Below are 10,566 nucleotides of genomic sequence, written 5' to 3' on the forward strand. Positions count from 1 at the left end.
GCTGTCGTCTTCAGATGCTGTCGTCTTCAGAGGGCTGTCTTCAGAAAAGGTAGATGCTGTCGTCTTCAGAGGGGTGTCTTCAGAGCAGACGAATGCTGTCGTTTTCAGGGGGTGGTTCTTCATAGAAGACGGATGCTGTCGTCTTCAGAGGGTGGTTCTTCAGAGAAGACGGATGCTGTCGTCTTCAGAGGGGTGTCTTCAGAGAAGGTAGATGCTGTCGTCTTCAGAGGGGTGTCTTCAGAGAAGGTAGATGCTGTCGTCTTCAGAGGGGTGTCTTCAGAGAAGGTAGATGCTGTCGTCTTCAGGGGGCGGTTCTTCAGAGAAGACGGATGCTGTCGTCTTCAGAGGGTGGTTCTTCAGAGAAGACGTATACTGTCGTCTTCAGAGGGGTGTCTTCAGATAAGACGGATGCTGTCGTCTTCAGAGGGTGGTTCTTCAGAGAAGAAGGATGCTGTCGTCTTCAGAGGGTGGTTCTTCAGAGAAGACGTATACTGTCGTCTTCAGAGGGTGGTTCTTCAGAGAAGACGTATACTGTCGTCTTCAGGGGGCGGTTCTTCAGAGAAGACGGATGCTGTCGTCTTCAGAGGGGTGTCTTCAGAGAAGGTAGATGCTGTCGACTTCAGGGGGCGGTTCTTCAGAGAAGACGGATGCTGTCGTCTTCAGAGGGGTGTCTTCAGAGAAGGTAAAAGCTTTTCGTCTTCAGGGGGCGGTTCTTCAGAGTAAACGGATGCTGTCGTCTTCAGAGGGGTGTCTTCAGAAAAGGTAGATGCTGTGTCTTCAGAGCAGACGGATGCTGTCGTTTTCAGGGGGTGGTTCTTCATAGAAGACGGATGCTGTTGTCTTCAGAGGGTGGTTCTTCAGAGATGACGGATGCTGTCGTTTTCAAGGGGTGGTTCTTCAAAGAAGACGGATGCTGTCGTCTTCAGAGGGGTGTCTTCAGAGAAGGTAGATGTTGTTTTCTTCAGAGGGGTGTCTTCAGTGAAGGTAGAAGCTGTCGTCTTCAGAGAAGGTCGAAGCTGTCGTCTTCAGAGGGGTGTCTTCAGAGAAGGTCGAAGCTGTCGTCTTCAGAGGGGTGTCTTCAGAGAAGGTAGAAGCTGTCGTCTTCAGAGGGGTGTCTTCAGAGAAGGCAGATGCTGTCGTCTTCAGAGGGGTGTCTTCAGAGAAGGCAGATGATGTCGTCTTCAGAGAAGGTCGAAGCTGTCGTCTTCAGAGGGGTGTCTTCAGATAAGATCGAAGCTGTCGTCTTCAGAGGGATGTCTTCAGAGAAGATCGAAGCAGTCGTCTTCAGAGAGGTGTCTTCAGAGAAGGCAGATAAGATCGAAGCTGTCGTCTTCAGAGGGATGTCTTCAGAGAAGATCGAAGCTGTCGTCTTCAGAGAAGGCAGATGCTGTCGTCTTCAGAGGGGTGTCTTCAGAGAAGGCAGATGCTGTCGTCTTCAGAGGGGTGTCTTCAGAGAAGGCAGATGCTGTCGTCTTCAGAGGGGTGTCTTCAGAGAAGGCAGATGCTGTCGTCTTCAGAGAAGGCAGATGCTGTCGTCTTCAGAGGGGTGTCTTCAGAGAAGGCAGATGCTGTCGTCTTCAGAGGGGTGTCTTCAGAGAAGGCAGATGCTGTCGTCTTCAGAGGGGTGTCTTCAGAGAAGGCAGATGCTGTCGTCTTCAGAGGGGTGTCTTCAGAGAAGACGGATGCTGTCGTCTTCAGAGGGGTGTCTTCAGAGAAGACGGATGCTGTCGTCTTCAGAGGGGTGTCTTCAGAGAAGGCAGATGCTGTCGTCTTCAGAGGGGTGTCTTCAGAGAAGGCAGATGCTGTCGTCTTCAGAGGGGTGTCTTCAGAGAAGACGGATGCTGTCGTCTTCAGAGGGGTGTCTTCAGAGAAGACGGATGCTGTCGTCTTCAGGGGATGTCTTCAGAGAAGACGGATGCTGTCGTTTTCAGGGGGCGGTTCTTCAGAGAAGACGGATGCTGTCGTCTTCAGAGGGTGGTTCTTCAGAGAAGACGTATACTGTCGTCTTCAGAGGGGTGATTTGAAATAAGACGGATGCTGTCGTTTTCAGGGGGTGGTTCTTCAGAGAAGACGGATGCTGTCGTTTTCAGGGGGTGGTTCTTCAGAGAAGACGGATGCTGTCGTTTTCAGGGGGTGGTTCTTCAGAGAAGACGGATGCTGTCGTCTTCAGAGGGGTGTCTTCAGAGAAGGCAGATGCTGTCGTTTTCAGGGGGTGGTTCTTCAGAGAAGACGGATGCTGTCGTTTTCAGGGGGTGGTTCTTCAGAGAAGACGGATGCTGTCGTTTTCAGGGGATGGTTCTTCAGAGAAGTCGTATGCTGTCGTCTTCAGAGGGGTGTCTTCAGAGAAGGCAGATGCTGTCGTCTTCAGAGGGGTGTCTTCAGAGAAGGCAGATGCTGTCGTCTTCAGAGGGGTGTCTTCAGAGAAGGCAGATGATGTCGTCTTCAGAGGGGTGTCTTCAGAGAAGGCAGATGCTGTCGTCTTCAGAGGGGTGTCTTCAGAGAAGGCAGATGCTGTCGTCTTCAGAGAAGGCAGATGATGTCGTCTTCAGAGGGGTGTCTTCAGAGAAGGCAGATGCTGTCGTCTTCAGAGGGGTGTCTTCAGAGAAGGTAGAAGCTGTCGTCTTCAGAGGGGTGTCTTCAGAGAAGGTAGAAGCTGTCGTCTTCAGAGGGTTGTCTTCAAGGAAGGCAGAAGCTGTCGTCTTCAGAGAAGGCAGGTGCTGTCGTCTTCAGAGGGGTGTCTTCAGAGAAGGCAGATGCTGTCATTTTCAGAGAAGGCAGATGCTGTCATTTTCAGAGAAGGCAGATGCTGTCATTTTCAGAGAAGGCAGATGCTGTCGTCTTCAGAGGGGTGTCTTCAGAGAAGGCGGATGCTGTCGTTTTCAGAGGGGTGTCTTCAGAGAAGGCAGGTGCTGTTGTCTTCAGATGGGTGTCTTCAGAAAGAGAAGCTGTCGTCTTCAGGGTGTCTTCAGAGAAGATCGAGCTGTCGTTCTTCAGAAGAGGTGCTGTCGTCTTCAGAGGGGTGTCTTCAGAGAAGGCAGATGCTGTCCTCTTCAGAGGGGTGTCTTCAGAGAAGACGGATGCTGTCGTCTTCAGAGAAGGCAGAAGCTGTCGTCTTCAGAGGGATGTCTTCAGAGAAGGCAGATGCTGTCGTCTTCAGATGGGTGTATTCAGAGAAGGCAGATGCTGTCGTCTTCAGAGGGGTGTATTCAGAGAAGGTAGAAGCTGTCGTCTTCAGAGGGGTGTCTTTAGAAAGACGGATGCTTTCGTCTTCAAAAGGTGGTTATTCAGAGAAGAAGGATGCTGTCGTCTTCAGGGTGTCAGATGCTGTCGTCTTCTCAGAAAGGATGCTGTCGTCTTCAGGGTGTCTTCAGAAGGATGCTCTTCAGGGTCTTCAAGAAGCGATCTGTCGTTAGAGGGTTCTTCAGAGAAGACGGATGTTGTCGTCTTCAGAGGGGTGTCTTCAGAGAAGCGATGCTGTCGTCTCCAGAGGGGGGTTCTTCAGAGAAGAAAGATGCTGTCGTCTCAGGTGTCTTCAGAGGATGCTGTCGTCTTCAGAGGGGTGTCTTCAGAGCAGACGGATGCTGTCGTCTTCAGAGGGGTGTCTTCAGAGAAGGTAGATGCTGTCGTCTTCAGGGGGCGGTTTTTCAGAGAAGACGGATGCTGTCGTCTTCAGAGGGGTGTCTTCAGAAAAGGTAGATGCTGTCGTTTTCAGAGGGGTGTCTTCAGAGAAGACGGATGCTGTCGTCTTTAGAGGGGTGTCTTCAGAGAAGGTAGATGCTGTCGTCTTCAGAGGGGTGTCTTCAGAGAAGACGGATGCTGTCGTCTTCAGAGGGGTGTCTTCAGAGAAGGTAGATGCTGTCGTCTTCAGAGGGGTGTCTTCAGAGAAGACGGATGCTGTCGTCTTCAGAGGGGTGTCTTCAGAGAAGGTAGATGCTGTCGTCTTCAGGGGGGTGATTTGAAATAAGACGGATGCTGTCGTTTTCAGGGGGTGGTTCTTCAGGGAAGACGGATGCTGTCGTCTTCAGAGGGTGGTTCTTCAGAAAAGACGTATCCTGTCGTCTTCAGAGGGGTGTCTTCAGATAAGACGGATGCTCTCGTTTTCAAGGGGTGGTTCTTCAGAGAAGACGGATGCTGTCGTTTACAGGGGGTGGTTCTTCAGAGAAGACGGATGCTGTCGTTTTCAGGGGGTGGTTCTTCAGAGAAGACGGATGCTGTCGTCTTCAGTGGGTGGTTCTTCACAGAAGGCGGATACTGTCGTCTTCAGAGGGGTGTCTTCAGAGAAGGCGGATGCTGTCGTCTTCAGAGGGGTGTCTTCAGAGAAGGCAGATGCTGTCGTCTTCAGAGGGGTGTCTTCAGAGAAGGCAGATGCTGTCGTCTTCAGAGGGGTGTCTTCAGAGAAGGCAGATGCTGTCGTCTTCAGAGGGGTGTCTTCAGAGAAGGCAGATGCTGTCGTCTTCAGAGGGGTGTCTTCAGAGAAGGCAGATGATGTCGTCTTCAGAGGGGTGTCTTCAGAGAAGGCAGATGCTGTCGTCTTCAGAGGGGTGTCTTCAGAGAAGGCACATGCTGTTGTCTTCAGTGAAGGTAGAAGCTGTCGTCTTCAGAGAAGGTAGATGCTGTCGTCTTCAGAGGGGTGTCTTCAGAGAAGGTCGAAGCTGTCGTCTTCTGAGGGGTGTCTTCAGAGAAGGCAGATGCTGTCATATTCGGAGGGGTGTCTTCAGAGAAGGTAGATGCTGTCTTCTTCAGAGAAGGCAGATGCTGTCTTCTTCAGAGAAGGCAGATGATGTCGTCTTCAGAGAAGGTCGAAGCTGTCGTCTTCAGAGGGGTGTCTTCAGAGAAGGCAGATGCTGTCTTCTTCAGAGAAGGCAGATGATGTCGTCTTCAGAGAAGGTCGAAGCTGTCGTCTTCAGAGGGGTGTCTTCAGAGAAGGCAGATGCTGTCGTCTTCAAAGGGGTGTCTTCAAAGAAGGCAGATGCTGTCGTCTTCAGGGGGGTGTCTTCAGATAAGATTGAAGCTGTCGTCTTCAGAGGGATGTCTTCAGAGAAGATCGAAGCTGTCGTCTTCAGAGAAGGCAGATGCTGTCGTCTTCAGAGGGGTGTATTCAGAGAAGGTAGAAGCTGTCGTCTTCAGAGGGGTGTCTTTAGAGAAGGCAGATGCTGTCGTCTTCTGAGGGGTGCCTTCAGAGAAGGCAGATGCTTTCGTCTTCAGAGAAGGCAGATGCTGTCGTCTTCAGAGGGGTGTCATCAGAGAAGGCAGATGCTGTCGTCTTTAGAGGGGTGTCTTCAGAGAAGGCAGAAGGGTGTCTTCAGAGAAGACGGATACTGTCGTCTTCAGGGGATGTCTTCAGAGAAGACGGATGCTGTCGTTTTCAGGGGGCGGTTCTTCAGACAAGACGGATGCTGTCGTCTTCAGAGGGGTGTCTTCAGAGAAGGTAGAAGCTGTCGTTTTCAGGGGGTGGTTCTTCAGAGAAGACAGATGCTGTCGTTTTCAGGGGGTGCTTCTGAGAAGACGGATGCTGTCGTCTTGAGAGGGGTTTCATCAGATGGGTATTTTCAGAGAAGGCAGATGCTGTCGTCTTCAGAGGGTTGTCTTCAGAGAAGGCAGATGCTGTCGTCTTCAGAGGGGTGTCTTCAGAGAAGGTAGATGCTGTCGTTTTCAGGGGGTGGTTCTTCAGAGAAGACGGATGCTGTCGTCTTCAGAGGGGTGTCTTCAGAGAAGGCAGATGCTGTCGTCTTCAGAGGGGTGTCTTCAGAGAAGGCGGATGCTGTCGTCTTCAGAGGGGTGTCTTCAGATAAGACGGATGCTGTCGTTTTCAGGGGGTGGTTCTTCAGAGAAGACGGATGCTGTCGTCTTCAGGGGGCGGTTCTTCAGAGAAGACGGATATTGTCGTTTTCAGGGGGCGGTTCTTCAGAGAAGACGGATGCTGTCGTTTTCAGGGGATGGTTCTTCAGAGAAGGCAGATGATGTCGTCTTCAGAGGGGTGTCTTCAGAGAAGGCAGATGCTGTCGTCTTCAGAGGGGTGTCTTCAGAGAAGGCAGATGCTGTCGTCTTCAGAGGGGTGTCTTCAGAGAAGGCAGATGCTGTCGTCTTCAGAGGGGTGTCTTCAGAGAAGGCGGATGCTGTCGTCTTCAGAGGGGTGTCTTCAGAGAAGGCAGATGCTGTCGTCTTCAGAGGGGTGTCTTCAGAGAAGGCAGATGCTGTCGTCTTCAGAGGGGTGTTTTATGAGAAGGCAGATGCATTCGTCTTCAGAGGGGTGTCTTCAGAGAAGGCGGATGCTGTCGTCTTCAGAGGGGTGTCTTCAGAGAAGGCAGATGCTGTTGTCTTCAGTGAAGGTCGAAGCTGTCGTCTTCAGAGGGGTGTCTTCAGAGAAGGCAGATGCTGTCATATTCAGAGGGGTGTCTTCAGAGAAGGCAGATGCTGTCATATTCAGAGGGGTGTCTTCGGAGAAGGCAGATGCTGTCTTCTTCAGAGAAGGCAGATGCTGTCTTCTTCAGAGATGGCAGATGATGTCGTCTTCAGAGAAGGTCGAAGCTGTCGTCTTCAGAGGGGTGTCTTCAGAGAAGGCAGATGCTGTCGTCTTCTGAGGGGTGTCTTCAGAGAAGATCGAAGCTGTCGTCTTCAGAGGGATGTCTTCAGAGAAGATCGAAGCTGTCGTCTTCAGAGAAGGCAGATGCTGTCGTCTTCAGAGGGGTGTATTCAGAGAAGGTAGAAGCTGTCGTCTTCAGAGGGGTGTCTTTAGAGAAGGCAGATGCTGTCGTTTTCTGAGGGGTGCCTTCAGAGAAGGCAGATGCTTTCGTCTTCAGAGAAGGCAGGTGCTGTCGTCTTCATAGGGGTGTCATCAGAGAAAGCAGATGCTGTCGTCTTTAGAGGGGTGTCTTCAGAGAAGGCAGATGCTGTCGTCTTCAGAGGGGTGTCATCAGAGAAGGCAGATGCTGTCGTCTTTAGAGGGGTGTCATCAGAGAAGGCAGATGCTGTCGTCTTCAGAGGGGTGTCTTCAGAGAAGATCGAAGCTGTCGTCTTCAGAGGGGTGTCTTCAGAGAAGGCAGATGCTGTCGTCTTCAGAGAAGGTAGATGCTGTCGTCTTGAGACAGGTGATTGCTGTCACCTTCAGATGAGGTTGATAGTGCTCTCACTGACAGGTCGATTCCCGTTGTCTACATGGAGCCACCTTCAGCAAGGGTGGACACCTAGTTACTTCGCACGGTTCGATGTTTCTAACATCTTTACAGACGTCGTTTTCAGCCTAGGTCAGTCCTGACGTCTTCATGGAGGGCGGTTGTCGAGGTCTTCACTGACGGTGTCTTCACACAAACAGATTGGGTATTAGAGGGTATTTCGGGGTTTGAGGTCATGTGATCGCATCAAAATGCCTCCTAGCGAAGTGGGTCATTAGATGTCATAATATTCCATTTTTTCCTTTATTTTGTAATTACGTATACTAAAAAATATTGCAGATTGCAGATTTATACCGTTAAATATACCGTCAGTCTAACGCGTCAAGATGTCTCCAGGTGTCCACGATCCACATTTTCACCAAAGCGTGAAAATCCGTTTCTTTTATCATCTTCAGATTCAATGATTCTTTTTTACTGTTGGTCCCAAATGCTTCAGAATGCCTCAAGGATGTGTGTATTTGTCCGCCCGTGATGTTTCCTCGGTGTCGAGAGCCCAGGCAATAACAGAGGTTAGACTCCATCACTGAATTACGCCCACCTGAAAATACCCGTTTTCCATTTTGCTTTTTCTGGCTGAAGGCTTTTCCTATGTCATCGCTGCGTTTGCCATTTAAACAATCTTCTCGTATGTGTTTATTATTATTATTTTTTTTGTCATCTTTGTCATCATGACCCTCGTCACTCAAGGTCAGAGGTCAAGAGTGTTCACCGTTACACTCGATCGCGAAGTGTGAGCACGCGAGAGGAAGAGGCACGCCCCAGCAGCGGTTTGTGGATGTTGCAATGGTCACTTCGATATCGCATTGCAAACTGTATCTCTTTCAGGTCATCTACTTCATGAACTTCGTGAAATGTAGATACTTTATTATTTATTCATCAGTGATATGGCTTCACGTAAGACAAAGGATCGTGACAGGAGTGTGGCGTAACCTTGATTCCCTTTTATTTATTGTTTGTCGATTAACCTTCCTCTGATTGCAGACCTCGGCCAAAAGCAATCAGAACAACGCCACTGGGAAGGTCACTTCAATCAGAGAAGGCTTTCATAAGCATTCACTTTAATTACTTTGCCTGATCTCATTACAATAAAAAAGTAAACAAAATCATAACATCAATGCTTATAACTCGATCAACCGGGATAACTTTGAATTATTATTTTTCATGGATGCACGTGGTTTCCATGGAGACGGGGTTCTGCGGAGAGCGGCCTTGTCCAAGACGTCAGAGGGAGGCACGAATGGCATCGCCTCTTGTAACAGGCTCCTTGAAAATTGGACGTTAACAACAAAATTCGTCTCTTTTGAGAAGAATTAGAGTGACATTCATTCAAGATATGAATGATAATTAAGATAACCAAACCGCTGTTTAATGTTACTATATACAAAAATAACCCTTGTTATGCGCTGACGTACGTACAACTCTCCCTCATCCATTAATTGTATTTTCATTTATTTGTTTTTGCATTTGAACTTATTCATAAAGAGGGGTTCACTGTCTATTTGAAATGTGTCTATCAAGTGTATATATTAAAATAATGAATATCATAGTATTAGTATATATTTTCGTTCTTATTACACATATATCTTCGGAGATAATGGTGATGGTTAATGAATAAAATTGTTTGTTATAGTATTCATCTGCGTATTGATTATATTTCCTGTTTTATTGGTACTGTAAGATGATATATCTTTACTAAAATCACAGCTAATAAATAGATAAAGAGATCTGATAGATAGATAAACAGATCCAAAGAATTAATAGATAAGTAAATAAACAGATAGATACAAAAAATTATAATAGATAAATAGATTGGTGCAAAGAATTATAATAGATAAATAGATTGGTACAGAGAATTATACTAGATAAAAAGATACAAAGAATTAGTAGATAAGTAGATAGTTACATATAATTAGTAGATAAATAGATAGATACAAAGAATTAACATATAAATAGATAGATGCAAAGGATTAGTAGATAAATAAATAGATACACAGGATTAGTAGATTAATAGATAGATACTAAGAATTGATAGATAAATAAGTAGATACAAAAAAGATAAATAGATACAAAGAATTGATAGACAAATAGATACAAAGAATTAATAGATGAATAGATAGATACAAAGAATTAAGAAATATATACAAAGCATTAATGGTAAATAGATAGATACAAAGAATTAATAGATAAATATAGACAAAGAATTGATTGATGAATAGATAGATACAAACAACTATAATAGATAAATAGATTGATACAAAGAATCATAATAGATAAATAGATACAAAGAATTAGCAGCTAAATAGCTAGTTACAAAGAATTAAAATACAAAGAATTAATAAATAAATAAATGAATACAAAGAATTAGTAAATAAATAAATGAATGAAACGAATGAGATGAACAGAATAAATATATAAATAAATTAATTAAACCTTATGTTTAAATACCCCTACAATATTTAAATTCTCCGCATCATCATCATTATCCTTATTATTATTATTATTATTATTATTATTATTATCATTATTATTATCATCATTATCTTGCTTATTGGAATGAGATTAATATTCAATATCAAATTAAAATATGAGGAAAGTAGCAGAAAATATATTCTGATCAAGACTTACTGCAGGTCGATAACCTGCAGTAAGTCTAATCCCCCGATTTCCATATTCGATCTAATTGAGATGAACCACACTCCTCCCACTCGAAAAAAGAGGAAGTAGAAAAAAAAAATAAAGAGCTATCTTGTTTTCTCTCTCTCTCTCTCTCTCTCTCTTTCTCCCCCTGAAGAAATCCGTTATTGTACATTATCATCAACTGTTTTTCGATTCCATTCTTGAAAACTCCTGAGATGCAGAAGGATCTTCCGTGTCAGCATAATAAGTAAGGCAATCCCCCTCCCTTCCTCCACTCCCTTCCCTCCTTCCTCTCTCCTCTCCTCCCTTCCCTCCTTCCTCTCTCCTCTCCTCCCTCCCCCTCCCTTCCTCTCTCCTCTCCTCCCTCCCCCTCCCTTCCTCCACTCCCTTCCCTCCTTCCTCTCTCCTCTCCTCCCTCCCCCTCCCTTCCTCCACTCCCTTCCCTCCTTCCTCTCTCCTCTCCTCCCTCCCCCTCCCTTCCTCCACTCCCTTCCCTCCTTCCTCTCTCCTCTCCTCCCTCCCCCTCCCTTCCTCCTTCCTCTCTCCTCTCCTCCCTCCCCCTCCCTTCCTCCCCTCACCTCCCCCCCTCCCCTCGCCATCCCCAAAGACGAAGACTAGCCCCGTTCCTCTCCCCACCCCCACCCCAACCCCCACCCCCTCCTTCCCCAAACACTAGCCCCAAGGAAGACGTAGCTGTCTCTGAATACTGATAGTTGTTAATTCAACAGCCAGAAGGCTTAAGCACTTACCAAAATCT

This window comes from Penaeus japonicus, unplaced genomic scaffold (assembly GCF_977035675.1).
Source record: "Penaeus japonicus unplaced genomic scaffold, GWHDUDI00000001_assembly GWHDUDI00000002, whole genome shotgun sequence".
NCBI classification, from domain to species: domain Eukaryota; kingdom Metazoa; phylum Arthropoda; class Malacostraca; order Decapoda; family Penaeidae; genus Penaeus; species Penaeus japonicus.